The sequence below is a fragment of the Pinus tabuliformis genome, chromosome 6, assembly GCF_031772625.1.
Source record: "Pinus tabuliformis cultivar Carrire ecotype Pingquan chromosome 6, CPIR1, whole genome shotgun sequence".
Taxonomy (NCBI): Eukaryota; Viridiplantae; Streptophyta; class Pinopsida; order Pinales; family Pinaceae; genus Pinus; species Pinus tabuliformis.
Genome location: NC_142292.1, coordinates 1,096,400,243 through 1,096,415,250, shown reverse-complemented (window position 1 = coordinate 1,096,415,250; position 15,008 = coordinate 1,096,400,243). Strand labels below are relative to the sequence as shown.

General features: G+C 37.1%; 2 pseudogenes; both read left to right on the top strand.

Annotated features, from left to right (window-relative positions):
* The first annotated feature begins 5,871 nt into the window (after window positions 1-5,871).
* Window positions 5,872-6,768, top strand: LOC149262742 (D-2-hydroxyglutarate dehydrogenase, mitochondrial pseudogene; annotated as a pseudogene).
* On the top strand, window positions 6,710-7,839 carry LOC149262741 (cytoplasmic tRNA 2-thiolation protein 1 pseudogene; annotated as a pseudogene).
* Window positions 7,840-15,008: the final 7,169 nt, after the last annotated feature.

The following is a 15,008-nucleotide window of genomic DNA, read 5'->3' as shown; positions in this document are numbered from 1 at the left end:
TGCTTCCCCCTGTAGGATGCAGAGAAAAAGAAAATCCATGTGCCTTCACCTCGGGCTATGGAGTCTTTGATCAAACAGATACTCACTTGCAATTTTCAAAAATAAATAAACTCTCTGAATATTTACAGATGATGAATGGAATGAATGAAGAATCAATACTGAATGTAGTGTTTCAGGTAGGTATCTCCCTTTGACTTCTGCAATGCTAAATGGACAAAACCAGAGGTTGTAAAATTTTGCATGCTTGCCTTTGTCTTCTCTCCTTGTATCCCACCTAAGCACTAGGTCGCTTTCATGAAATTTCTCTCTCTAGCCTTTCTGTCAAAAAGCTCTTTCATCTTGTTCTAGTATTTCCTTATTTTGTACTAAATTTCATCCCTGTCTTCATTCAACTCAATTATTTGATTAATCCTTCTTGAGAAATCATCTTTTTCTTCATAATATTCTTGGAGGAACCTCATAACAGGCAAAGCTAAATGAGTAGGAAAAACTGCTTCCTTTCCATAAACTAATTGGAAAGGAGACTTGCCTGTTGATCTTTTAGGAGAAACCCTGTTTGCCCAAATGGCATGAATAAGATTGTTGTCCCAACTCTTTTTATGGTCTTCAAGAGTCTTCTTAATGACCTTAACTAAGCTCTTGTTGGAAGACTCGCTAACCCATTACCCTGTGGATAGTATGGTGTAGAATGATGTAAAAGGATTGAATACTTTTGACAGAATTCAATCATCTTAACACTGCTGAAAGTTGTTGCATTATCTATAACAATTTGTTGAAGACATCCAAATCTTGACAGGATGTTTTCTTCAAGAAATTTAATTACAACAGTATCAGTGGCATTCTTTACCAGTATGGCTTCTACCCAGTTGGTAAAATAGTCTGTGGCAGTTAAAATCCATCTATGTTTATTTCTTGAATGTGTATGAATTTCTCCTCTAAAGTCTAATCCCCATTAAAGAAAAGGAACATCAACTGATACTGGAAACAAGGGAAGTGCTGACAGTTTATGTTTTCCTGCAAACAATTGGCATTCTTTGCAACTTCTTACTCTTGATCCAACTTCTTTGAAAAGTGTTGGCTAATAGAAACCTACTTTTAGAATTTTGTAGGTTGTTTCTCTCCAGGCATAGTGTCCACCACAAAACCCTGCATGGAACTAATCTATAATACCTTCTATTTCATTTTTAGTTAAGCAAAGAAGAAGGATATTAAGAGGATCTTTCCAGCATAGATTAGCATTAATAATGCAGTATTTCACTACTTTAAGCTTGAGGGCTTTGCACTGTTTCAAATTTAGCTCAGCTGGACATTGAAAATTTCTAAGAAGTTGCACAATATCATAATACCAATCAGAAAGTAGATATTTGTGATATACATGAACAAGAATGGCTTGATCTGAAGGAAGAGTTTCTTGTGGATTGTCCCCTTCTCTAAGAGGAGGAGGTTCTTGTGGATTCTCCCCTGATGATATTGAGGAAGGTTCTTGTGGAATCTCCCCTGATGACATTTCAGAAACCAAATTTATCCCCAATATTTTGCAGTTGGATTCAACTAACAATTTAGCCAAGCCTTAGCCTTTTACTAGCTTTGTGGTTTTTATTTCAAGGTCAAATTCAAGGATTTTAGTAATCCATCTCCCTTTTCTCCCATCAGTGTTAGGTTGAGTCAAGACAGTTTTAAGAGCATAATTAGGGACATAAGTTGTGATGTGTGAATGCAGGACATAGGTTCTAAAGGCTTTGAGGGCTTGAATTAAGGCATAAGCTTGTTTTTCAATAATATCATACCTGAGTTCAGCATCTCTCATTACTTTTGAAAAGAAGGCTATGGGTTGTTCATCACCATTTGTATTCTTCTGTAAAAGTATAGTAGCTAAGGTTGTTTCGGATGCAAAATAAAATATGTTGAACAGTGAAGTATAGTCAGGTTTAGTTAATGTAGGGGCTTCAGATATAGCCTTTTTTATCTGATCAAAAGCATACCTAGCAGGGACTGTCCATTTCACTTTGTTATTTTTCTTAAGCATATCTGTTATATCTTTAACTATCTCAGCATAATTTGGAATAAACCTTCTAAGAAAATTAATCTTTCCAAGGAAGGTTTTAATCTCTTTTTTATTCCTTGGCAGAGGTAGGGTCTGAATAGCTGAAACACTCTTTGGGTCAATTATAACTCCCTCCTTGGAGATAATATTCCCTAATAATTTCCCTTCCTTCACAGCAAACAAATATTTCTTCGGATTGATTGATATGCCAAATTTCCTGCACCTATCAAAAACCTTGCTCAAGTGTTTTAAATGACTTTCATTAGAATCAGAGAAAACAGTTAAATCATCTAAATAAATGACAGTAAATTCAAATTTTTTACCTACAAATGCAAGGTCCATGGCTCTTTGGAAAGTGGCTCCAGCATTGGTTAACCCGAATGGCTTTCTCACATACATAAATGCACCCCATGGTGTGGTGAAAGCAGTTTTGTCTTGATCAGCATCACTAACCATTATCTGATTATAACCAGAAAATCCATCTAACATAGAGATCCTATTGGCACCTGAAACTTTTTGAAGTAGATGGTCCATTTTAGGTAATGGATAGTTATCTTTTAAGGATGATTTGTTCAAGTTTCGAAAATCTACACATAGCCTAATTTCATCATTCTTCTTCCTAACAGGAACTACGTTGGCTACCCAATTAGAATACCTTAAAGGCACTATGATGTGAGCATCAAGCAGCTTTTTAAGTTCCTTTTCAATGGTTGGCAATAGTATGGGATTAATTCTTCTTAAATTTTGTTGAAAGGGTTTTGCTTCTGGTTTCGAAGGAATCTTATGCTCAATCAAAGATGTGTCATAAGTTTTCAATTCATTATAAGACGAAGCAAAAACATCTTTATAGTTCTTAAGAAGATTCAGGTATTTGACTTTAACATCCAAAGGTAAAGTTGAAGACAATTTATCATTTCTCACATCATCCAAAGTCCCAATATTACATTCTTCGATTTCCTCTTCTGGTGAGTGAAACAAAGGATTTTTAGAAACATCATTATCATCAAATAGTTTTTCCAATGGACTAATCCTTTAGGGATAAAATTATTAGATAACTGTATGATATCATGATCAAGAATTTTAGGAGTGAATGACGTTTTTGGATTCTGTTGAATTAATTCTTGGATAACTTGTTGATCTTCTTCAATTTGCATATTCGAAAATTCATCAATCACTTGAAGAAAAGATTTTAGTTGTTCATCATCTTCAAAAATCTACCAATATTTAAGGTTATCTGGAATTGATGGCCGATACTTGACTTGGATTTGATATTCTAACAATACTGGCTCAGGGATTTTGAAGGAGCTTGCTGAGACAACTAGTGAATCAGCATGCATGTTTTCATCTCTAGGAATAACAGTTATTTTAAAACCATGGAAGAAATTCTCAATTGTGTCCTAAGCTTCATTTCTATAGGATCTAAGCCTTGGGTGTTTAGTCTGACATAAATTTCTAACTTGATTTACTATAAGCTCAGAGTCAGAAAAGACACTCAAGTTTTGGACTTTTAGACTCCTAGCTAACTCAAGACCAAGAAGAAAATCCTCATACTCAGCCACAGTATTAGTGACTTAAAATTCAAGTTTACATGATTGAGTTATGTTTTCTCTAATTGGTGATATAAGAACAATTCCTACTCCTACTCCTTCCTTTGAGCAAGAGCCACCAAAATAAAGTTTCCATAGGTATGATTCTACAATTTTAGACTAGGAAACGATATTTTCAATGGCGAGTTGAGTGTTTGATGCATTTTGTGAAGACAAGTGAAAACAACCAAAATCTTGATCTACTGCATAGATAGGGTGGTTCTTTGTTTGATCAGGCCTACAAACAGTATGAAGGAAATGAACTTCCCTATTTAACCTTAAGTGCTCACCTCCATAGACTGGGATAGTAGCAAAATACATGTCCATCTGAAGTGACCCTCCAAGTTTAGCACAACATGATCTAGATAGAAGCATGCTAAAATTGGTAGGAATATCAGTGACAACTATGTCTAGAACTATAATTTTGACAGGTATTTGAGCTAAGGTCACAATTGGGTCTTTGATCAATCCTAGGCATGGTACTTTATTTGAGTCAAAGGTGCAAAGGTCATGATACTTATGGATGACTTGTAACTGAAGTTGGTCCATTATTACCTTTAGCATAAGGTTATGAGAGACTCTAGAATCCAGCATACAGTTATAAAAAAGGAACTCATGAGCTTTTAATGTTACATTAAATGGTGGAACAATTTCATCGATCATATCCGAACTAGGGCCAATACAACCGAGCGTTTTTCATCCTGTAGACTAATAACATATTCCTCAGCATCTAAACTAAAACACTGTATCCATTAGACACTTGATTTTTGTAACCAGGATTTTTTGGAAAGTTCAGCTAAAAGTATAGGAAACTTATCCCATTCCAATTCCTTTTCAATATTAAAAGTAGTCAAAATAGTCTTATCAAATGGAAGAGTTTCAGTGGATGACTTTGTAGTCTGAGGGGTTGGAGTTTGTGTTTGAATGGTTTTCACTACAGGTTCGATTATGGTGGTGGATTTTGGAGGTCTACTAGGACCTGATCTAGGTCTTAAATCATACCTCTTATTCAATTTTGCAATTAAAAATTCAGAGAATGCTTGGTATCTGGAAATTCGAGTATCTCCTACTTCTAGTTCGAAAGACTGAGATGAAGATGAAGGAACTATGGCCATTTGTATTACTGAAGAATCAATATTATTGATATCTTCAGTAATTAAAGGGCATGTATCTTGTGACTATTGATCATCAATAAGCAAGGGTGGTTGAATGTTTTGGTCAAAACCTGGTCTCTGAAGAACTTGCATTTGAGGAGCTCTTCTTAATTGAGTTTGAGCTTGAGGTCTAACAATAGTTTGTTGAGGATCTCTAGGCTTAGTTTCAATTTTAGAAATTATGTTAGAAAGGTTCCTAAGCAAAGATTTAATTTCATCAATTTTCTGATCTTCTAATTTAGATTTGGAGGAGGATGAATCATCTATCTTAGATCTCAGTTTTCTTTCTACTTTTTCCACTTTAGCCTTAAGTTTACCAGAAGTTGGCCTATTGGCTTCTACCTCTATAGCATTTGTCGGCATGTCTTATAAGGTGTTAGAAACTCTTTCTCTTAGCATGACTACAAAATCATCATCAAATGCTTTAGAGAATCTGACCTTTGCAGTTGCTACTGGTGGTTTACAATCAGCGGGCATTTTATGATAGAGCTTGTTGAATGTTTTAATGAATTCAACAACTGGTACTCTTGGGTTTCTCTTTAATTCCTCAAATTTAGTAAGGAAGTAAATTTGACCTTTCTTTACCCCCCATTGATTTTTGAAGATGATTATGAGTTCATTCTGAGTTCTGATAGAGTCAGTGTTGAGCTGCCTAAACCAGATCCTAACATTTCCTTCTAGAGACTGTATAAATAATCTCATATAAACATTTTCCTCTTCAACGTTCATATTGTCAGCAAAACCTAGGAAGCCTGACACATGATCTTCTGTTGGGGGTCCTATTTCTCCATTAAATCTTGGCAAATGCTTTAAGTATCCATCAAGAAAATTTCCCAAGTTTGCAAGGAGAACTAGGGCAGCATACCTAGGTTGAACAATGGGTCGAAAAGCAATGACATCAGGAGGAGTATGGGGTGTGTTAGACTCCGTCTCATGTCAGAGATTGATTCTTCTTCAAAACAGGGTTTTGAAGAAGAAATCATTTAATGTATTGATTTAAATTATGTAATTTATGCTCCAGCTCTTCAAAAGGGAGCAGCTTCCTCAGCTCCTATCTCTGCAAAAGCACAAAGAAAACAAATCCAGCATGAGGCTTATGAATAGACAGCCCTTTCAATCGGCATGTAAGTCTTTTTGGTTTTTTCATTTTCCTCCGCTTCCAGAGCTAGAAAGTTTATATGATTCCCAGACAAGATTTTATGGAACTGCAGCTACGAAAATACAGAGAAATCCTTCCTTTTCTATGATAGAAGCTAGAGATATTCTTCATTTTCAAAATATACTTGGAGAGAAAAATGTCATTCAGTATAAAGATGAATTGGCTACGGCAAATCATGATTGGATGAGGAAATATAAGGGTTCAAGCCAACTCCTACTTCGTCCTAGGAACACTGAAGAAGTCTCACAGATCCTAAAATATTGTAATTCAAGATGTCTAGCAGTTGTTCCACAAGGTGGTAATACTGGCCTCGTGGGTGGGAGTGTCCTTGTTTTTGATGAGGTGATTGTTAATCTGGGGTTGATGAACAGCATAATTTCCTGTGATAAGGTTAGTGGCATCTTGGTTTGTGAAGCTGGTTGCGTCCTGGAGAATCTTGACACATTTTTAGCTGATCAGGGGTATATGATGCCCATTGACCTTGGTGCAAAAGGTAGCTGTCAAATTGGTGGAAATATTTCCACAAATGCAGGGGACATACGTCTTTTTCGATATGGGTCTCTTCGTGGAAATGTTCTAGGGCTTGAAGTTGTTCTTGCAAATGGCACTGTGGTTGATATGCTTGGAACCTTGAGAAAAGACAATACGGGATATGATTTGAAGCAGTTATTCATTGGAAGTGAAGGCACCCTCAGCATAGTCACAAAGGTTTCAATTCTATGTATTCCCTTGCACTATTTATGGGGATCGTATTTCCGAAAGAAATGGATTCACCACGAAACCTTGGCCCAAAATCCTGAAATGTGCTGGCCCGAATTCCTATAGTTTTCCTAGCAAAATTGTGGGCTGTTTAGACTTACGCGTGAAGGTAATGGCTAGTTTGTAAGATCGTCTCGGTGAAACCAAAATATTCATTCCGACAAAGGCTTCAATTTGCCGTTGATGGAATTGTGAGCTCTGCACACCACAAATGGAGCAGAACATGGAGAAGCCAAAGAAAATGGGACGCCAGTGCGACATATGTGCACAAAAGAGAGCTGCTCTGAGAAGACCCAAGACTCAACAACAGGTATGCAGGGAATGCTTTTATTTTGCCTTTGAAGAAGAGATTCACAAGGTTATTATCGAGAACCACCTTTTCAGACCAGGAGAACGTGTTGCTATTGGAGCTTCTGGTGGTAAAGACTCCACTGTTCTAGCACATGCCTTGACAGAGTTGAATAAACGACACAATTATGGTATAAATCTGTTCTTGCTATCAATAGATGAAGGCATCACTAAACGACATAATTATGTACATTTTGTGGAGTTTTTCGTCGCCAGGCTTTAGATAGAGGGGCCGCAATGGTAAGAGCAGATAAAATTGCAACTGGTCACAATGCAGATGATATAGCAGAGACTGTACTATTAAATATTCTTCGTGGAGATATTGCCAGGCTAAGTAGATGCACATTGATAACAACAGGGGAAGATGGATCTATTCCAAGATGCAAGCCTTTTAAATATACATATGAAAAGGAGATCGTCATGTATGCATATTTCAAGAAGCTTGATTACTTCTCTACCGAATGCATTTATTCACCAAATGCATATCGAGGCTTTGCTCGTGATTTTATTAAAGATTTAGAACAAATCAAACCAAGAGCAATCCTTGACATAATTAGATCAGGTGAGAATTTTCGCGTTTCTTCTTCAGCAAAAATGCCAGAACAAGGTGTATGTGAGCGTTGTGGTTATATTTCCAGCCAGAAATGGTGCAAAGCATGTGTTTTAATAGATGGTTTGAATCGAGGCCTTCCAAAACGTGGAATTAATCGAACTAGGGGACGCCATGCTTTAAAAATTGATATGCCTGCCACAGATGGAGTAGCGCCCCTCCTCTGCACAGCTCTATAACAAGAAAGTCACTTTCAATGTAAACAGATGATGAGTTTCAGATCATGGGGAACCTGAGACAGATAGGATTCCGTTCCATGATTTCCGCCAGCGATTGATCCTTTGGAGATTTGTGGGCGATGTGGCTCTTAGAAGACGGACTGTGAACTGTTGCCGATGCTACCATATAGCATGTGCTTGGATGCTGGGTGCAACCACGCAAACCTCTTTCAGTACAGTTGTCATCATAAGGATAGGTTTTTAGTTTAAAGTGGTTTTATTAAAATGGCAAATGCAACGTGGCAAATCGAACTTAAGTCAAGACCAAAAATGCGATTTGGAGATCTGCGCTCCAGCATTCATCTTTTAATTAGCCAATGATCAGAGGATTTTTAGGGACATGGTTCTGTTTTAGGATAGAATGTAACGCTCCTTTCTATTATTGTACATTGCAGTTGAAACAGCGCAGAGGGCTTGGGGTCGATTTGTTTTCCCCCAACTGTGTTTATTTCATATATTAAAAAATAAAATTTATGTAAAGGGAAAGGGGAGAGTTTCTGAGGGCGGAGTGCTGGAACAGAGCTTTCAATGTACAGTTTTCTGCAGGGATTTTTAATGAAAATTTCACAGCTCTAACTTCTGAGATTCATGCGGTATGTTAATTTAGCATAAGTTTTCCCTTTGTCTCACATGTAAACTGTTATGTTTCATTTCATTTCACGATCATTTCTAGCTGAACAAATGAAGTGTTAAAGTGAGAATTCATGCCTGCCATGCTCCACTTTTAAGTTTGTTCAATTCAATGTTTTCTTCTGTTTAAGGAGGATTCAAAGTTATTGTTTGCCCTCCTTAGCTCCTCACCAGTCTTGCCATCCCATTTAAAATCTAGATTTGATGCTAAATTCCTTGGCTACCTTGCCTCAGTCGTCAACCTGTGTTGTTCATTATATTTCTCTGTTTGAAGCTGTGATTTTGCCCATGCAGCCCAGAAAAACCCCGTTATTTAATTAAAAAACCCCAAAAACTTTAAATCAACCTTCCTAATCAGTTTACTAGCCTAATATCAGTGTTAACTTGTTGGTCATCTCACCCCATTGAAGATCTTACTGATATTGACCAGAGAGAGCCTTCTCATACCCCGTAGGGCTAGCTACGAGGTGAAATGGTTTGATGTTGCCTTGAAGGTTTACCTTCCTCAGCCTAGGGTGAAATCTCAAGCGCTAACAGGGTGTATGAGTGGATGTTGATGAGGAAGAGGAAGATGATGAAGATGAAGGAGGTGAAGATGAGTCAGTAGGTGTATTAATGTGTGGAGGAGAGGGAGGAGACCTCTTTAAGGGTTTGAAAGGGGTTTTAATAACCAATTTCTGAACTCCTGGTGGGAAGTCTTCCTTATTTTCAAATAAAGGATTTGAGTAGACAGAAAATGTCTCTTCAAAATTAGTTGAGGATGATGGAAAAGAATAAGGAGTTGGATTAATGAAATCTTGAGGTGGAATAGAATAAGGAGTTGGATTAATGAAATCTTGAGGTTTGAATTCAGGTAAATGTAAATCTAATTCTTCCTCAGACGAAGGTGATTTGATAGGAATGGATGGGACTTGATATGTTTCAAGTGACTGTATCAAAAATGTTGATGGAAGGTCTACTCCTCTAGAGATAAGATCAGAGACCCTAGGAGGTAGTTCAGTCCAATCAGGGTGAGTTGGTATAGATGAGAATGGATCTATAGATGGAATGTCTTCAGGGTGTAAAGCTGAAGAAGAAGAAGGTGTTCTACGTCTTCCCCTTGAAGAGGCTCCCCTAATGAGTCTTTCTGGGTCTGGCAGAGGGTTAACAATCTCATAATCAGAACGTGATCTTGTATGCTTATAGGGAACCAGCTTGGGCCAATGGAATCGCCAGGTGAAAGATTTTGACCTATGACCTGATCCTTTCTTCACCTTAAAGGAAAGAGAAAATAGTTGCCCCAGGGAAAATTTAATTTTTAGTACTTCACTCCTCGGCAACGGCAGCAATCTGATGTTGTCCTTTGAGATAACCTAAGGTCAATTGGCTATGCCAAAGTATCTAAAATATTTTGTTTGATTTTAATGGTTGGATGACCAGTGAACTGCTTTTTAACAGGTGCTTTAAACTTAGAAAGATATTTAATAAAACAAAAGGTTTTTCTTTAAATACATATGGTTATTTTTTATTTTTAATGTGATGGATAAGAATAATATATAGAAATATAAAAGATTTAATATTCAGATAGAGTATTTCACCATTTACAAGCAGAAATTGAGAAAACTTTGTTTTCCTAATTAAAAAAATATAATCAAGTCATTTCAGAAATCTTGTGCAATTTAAATCTAAAGAGGAATTTACAAGAACAGACAATCATGTATATTAATCTCTTAATTAAACTACAACTTCACAACAGATTCAAAATGAAACTAAAATTCAGTTAAATTTTCAATCAGATGATTGTAAATTAAATAAATTATATGAGGAATAAATAACGAAAAACATAAGAAAATAACTCACATAGAGACAAGCCATATGAAGTAAATCCAGAATCTTTTATTCAATAAAAAATGGTCCAGCTTAGTACAAATCTGTCTGGTAACTAGCTTAAGGGCGCAACCCTACATACTTCTACAGAATGAAGTATTTTAAAAAAATACAAAATATTACAATCAATGCCTAAGTGATTAGGCATGCTATTATTTCTTAAAATTTAACATAAAGAGAAGCAATTCGGTCCAAAAGAATGAATCTGAACATCTGGCCCTGTTTTTATTGAAAATTGTTGTTGAGTAGCCATTATTTATGTGTTGCGCTGGCCAAGCTGATCTGTCCTCTAATCCTGATATTCGTACAGCTTTTCCCACCATTCTTCATTTGGAATTGATATTTTAGTTACTCTACAGTAGATCTCATCTACCTCAGTATACTTGGCAAAAGTTAGTTTTACAGTAAAAATATGTTTTATCTCATTCTGAATAAAACAGATGTTACTGATGACCTCATAGAATGCCCTGCGTGTCATGGAACCTTTGATGTTGGAGGAATTGGTTGTTTCCTTGGCAATGTCCTGTAGCTTCGTCAAGTAATCCTCCCTGGTCAGTAGTTTATCATTGATGACAAATAGTGAAGGCAGACCCTTCTTGTTTAAGGCATCAATTCTTGTGAAAAATCTGTTAACTGCAATTTCCAGAGTGTGACGCTTCTCAATTAACTGTACGAACAGGTTCTTTTTAGTCAGGACTTTCTTTACCTCCGGAATGGTTTTAGTCCTGTCATCGACTCCTAGATCATCCAATTCATACCTGTTCTTAGAATTGAGAAATCTTATTATGTTGTTGGATGTAGAAGGCATCTCTCCTAGTTGAGCATTTATATTGGCAATTGTCTAGTTTTCCTTTTCCATTAACTCCTTTTGCTAAAAAATGATATGGATACATGGCCAGATTTCATCAATCTCCTCTATGATGTTGTTCCAGATAATTTCTTTAACACTACCAAGAGTGTAGCTAATGGAAGACTCAATGGCTAACTTCTTCCGTGCCTCAAATTGATTCTGAGCTCTCTGAAGCTCTGCTGCATGAAAAATGTCACACTTCTTTTGATGATCCTCTTGTAGTTTTACTTGATCTTGCAGTTTCTTAATCTCTTTAGTCTACAGGGATATATTTTGAACTGCACTAGCTAACTGGTCTACAGCCTCTCCTGTACTGGTGGTAGTTGATATTGCAGTTGGAATGACTATAATAGGAAGTGCTTCCAAAGGAGCAGTCTGTTTAGTAGCCTTCTCCTTTTCCTTGATTAATTTCTCCATCTCTGTCTCCATCTATTTCAGCTTAGAAGTCTGTTCTATGATGAGTTTCATCATGTCTGCCTTTTCAGTTTTTATTTCTAAAATATCCTTGGCTAGAGGATCTTCAGTAGCTCGGAGTTTCAATTGTTTCCTTAGTCTTGTTATATCCAAATTATTCTTTTTGATCAGCTCTTCTGCAGCATTGATGTTTGCATGATCATAACCAAGTTTAATTACCAAATATTCCAAGGTTTTAGTCTTGGTATCTTTGGCAAGAGCTTAAAATTTGTCCATCTTTAGTTGTGACTGGACATTTGCTAGTGTTACTTGTAGCTTGGACAAGTTCATAGTTGTGCTAGTTACAGTAGAGAAGATCATTTCTCCAGTCTGTTTATCCATCTCCATTTGGTCAATGGGATGTATTTCCTTGATATCAAACTCAAAGATGTCTTCTTATAATTTGATGCTCCTTTTGGCTGAGGAACTTGTGCCTAAAGGAATGCCATCTATATTTTCCCCTTCTCTGAGCCAAAGACTGAGAGTAGCCTGCTTTGGGCACCAGAGGTTTGTTTCCAAAATTGGTTGTATTTGTTTATCTTCAAGGCTTCATTTCTGACCTTTATTTCCTTGATGACATCCATGATGCTCTTCTCTAGCTCGCTTGAAGTAGATGTACATGTGTGCATAATATGTTGCTACTCTTGTGAGATCGTGGAAGTGGTAGGAGACTGTGTAGATTGATCACCTACTAATGAAGATACAAGAGGCTCATCAATGATGATGATAGTTTGCTGCTATGACTCTTTTCTAATACTTAGTCTGGAGCTAAGCTTAACCTTCTTTCTGTACATGATTTTAAATCCCTCACTAAAGATATCATACCCTAAAGGAGACTCTTCCTCTCTAATCCTCTTGGCTATCTTTTCTTGCATTGTAGGAGTCTGCACTATTGATGAGGAGACCTGTTGTTCTTCTGCCTCCTGTAATGTGTTTTCAATCCATTTTGGCTGATTCTTATATTTTTCTATCTCTGGCCTAGGTGTGTGAAAATAAGGAGTAGACTTGGTTTCTACCCTTAGTCTGGAAATTATCCCTAATGGATCATAGGACTAGGTAAAACTAAGATTAAACTGCATTTCCATTAGTAGTTTGTCAGCCTCTTAACCTGTTGCCATGTTGTTGCAAATGAATGGACCAACCTGCGTTTTTATCTTGAAATGAGACATTTTCTTGGCAACAACAAAATGGACTTCATCCATGTTGATCATCTTCCTGATGTATTCTAAGGCAAAAATCCTCATTGGGAGGAATTTTGGTAGCTTATATGGTGGCCGCTCAAATCTAAAGATCCTTATCTCTGTGTAATTCTCATATAAGTACCAGTCTCTTGTTTGTACCTATTCTGACAGCTGCAAGGCCTTTTTGATTTCTTCACTAATCCTTGGTTTGGTTCTGTTGCTTAGGAGGCTTATGGCTGGATGGACAAACAACTCAGTAAATTTCTTGTAAGTATATTCTTTCTGCTCTTTCAAAACCAGAGTGGTCCAGAAAATGATAGATTGTCGGTTTCCTTTCTCATCCAGCTTTTTCAATGACAAGTTCATGTTGTCCCCCTAAAAATATAGGAACATGTAGACTAAGACAGAGGCATATTTGAATACCTCATCTGTAGGAAACTTCACTAGATATTGATGAATAGACTCTACAAGGAAATGGCTGAAATTGAACACAATTGAGGGCTTAGCATCATTAGAAAAGATGGATAAAAGTCCTATAATGGCCTCATCTACCATTTGGTCATAATAGTAGCCAAGGAGGTAGGAAATGACAACGATTATATGCTTGGCTCTCTCAGGGAATATGGATGAAGGATAAGGATGATTTTTCTTTGGTAATGGAGCATCTTGTGTTAAGAATAATTCAAGAGTTTGGGCTCTCTTAGCAAAGTATAATTTCTAGTATATTTCAACCAGAGCTTCATAGGAAAATGGGGTAGCATTGTTGACTGTGGGGACTTGCATCATTTGATCAATAGCCTGAGGGGTTATGGTGAACAAAATCTGTCCATTGGGATTGACTATGGCCCTTTGGCTTGGCAGATATGAGGCATGGAATTTTCTAATGAAATGAGGAGTGTTGTGGGTACGAGGAAAGATGTAATGTAGTAGGTTTGACTCCCACAGATGGATATCATCTAATTTGCCAATGTATTTATCTTCGACCCAGCAGTACATCTCAAAGAGATTGAGTTCATAGAGTGTTTTGTGGATCTTGTAGTCTCTATTAGCCATAGGGATATGATGAAGATCTACAGGAGGATAGATTAGAGGATTAACAATTTCCTCTATTCCTTTGTCCTTGGGAGGCATGATGGCTAAGGCTGATAGTGAAAACTTGATTGGGAAAGGAGACAATTCACAGACAGATAGAAAGTTCTGGGGCCAGGAATAGAAGGAATAATTTGACAATGATTAGGCAAGTAGTGTTGCTAGCAGTTGACAGTGTTGGGATCTGGCGAGCAACCTGCAATCAAAGAAATGGTAGTGATAAAACAAGAATTATGTAACTTGTAAACAGACAAGAAGAAGGTTTATATAGGAGTTCTGGTTTTCCGTTGATGGCGTGGGTCCATTGAGTTAATGGCTAGGAAAATTAAATGCTTAACGGATTGATTATGGAGGGAATGGATATGATTTGATGGGTTAACAGACAGATGAGGTGGCAGCAAGGGAATGTTGGATGTGCAATGGTCAGGTAAGCCGTATCAGGAATGAGGAATTCAGATTTTCAGGGGGGGTGAGCGGTTTGTGGTTTTTTCATGGAAGGCCTTAAACGTTGTGCAGCTGCCATGTAGGGGCAAGCGCGGTTTGGTATACTGCCCATTTCGGACCCCCCCTGGGCAGTAAAGCTCAAATGGCGAAGGGGGGCCGAAATTGCATGAGGGTCATAGGATGAAAGTTGATAAGCGGAGATTAAGAGTTATATGGAAGAGGATTAACATGGTATGATCAGATGGATTGGTAGGGTTAGGAATCGATATTTAATGTGATGTCGAGAAATATGGAATATAAGGGGGTTATAAACTTTTAGGGAAATGTTATGAAGGGGATTGATTAGTGGAGGGGTGATATGGGATTAATACTTAAGTTATGGGTTTTTTTAAACTTAGGATAGTGTTAATATCCAAAGTAAGCATATAAACCTTATAGTAACCTTCACTCATCTTTCAATTTTTTCTGCACATGAAAACACAAAAAAAGTTTGATTATGGCACATTTAGACTAGTAGCCTGTGCATTTTCAAAAACATAAAATGAAGCTTTCCTTTTCTTTTGCTTCCCTAACATTTTATTTTCCTTTTCCTTCTTTATTTAGGGTAGCTAAATCCT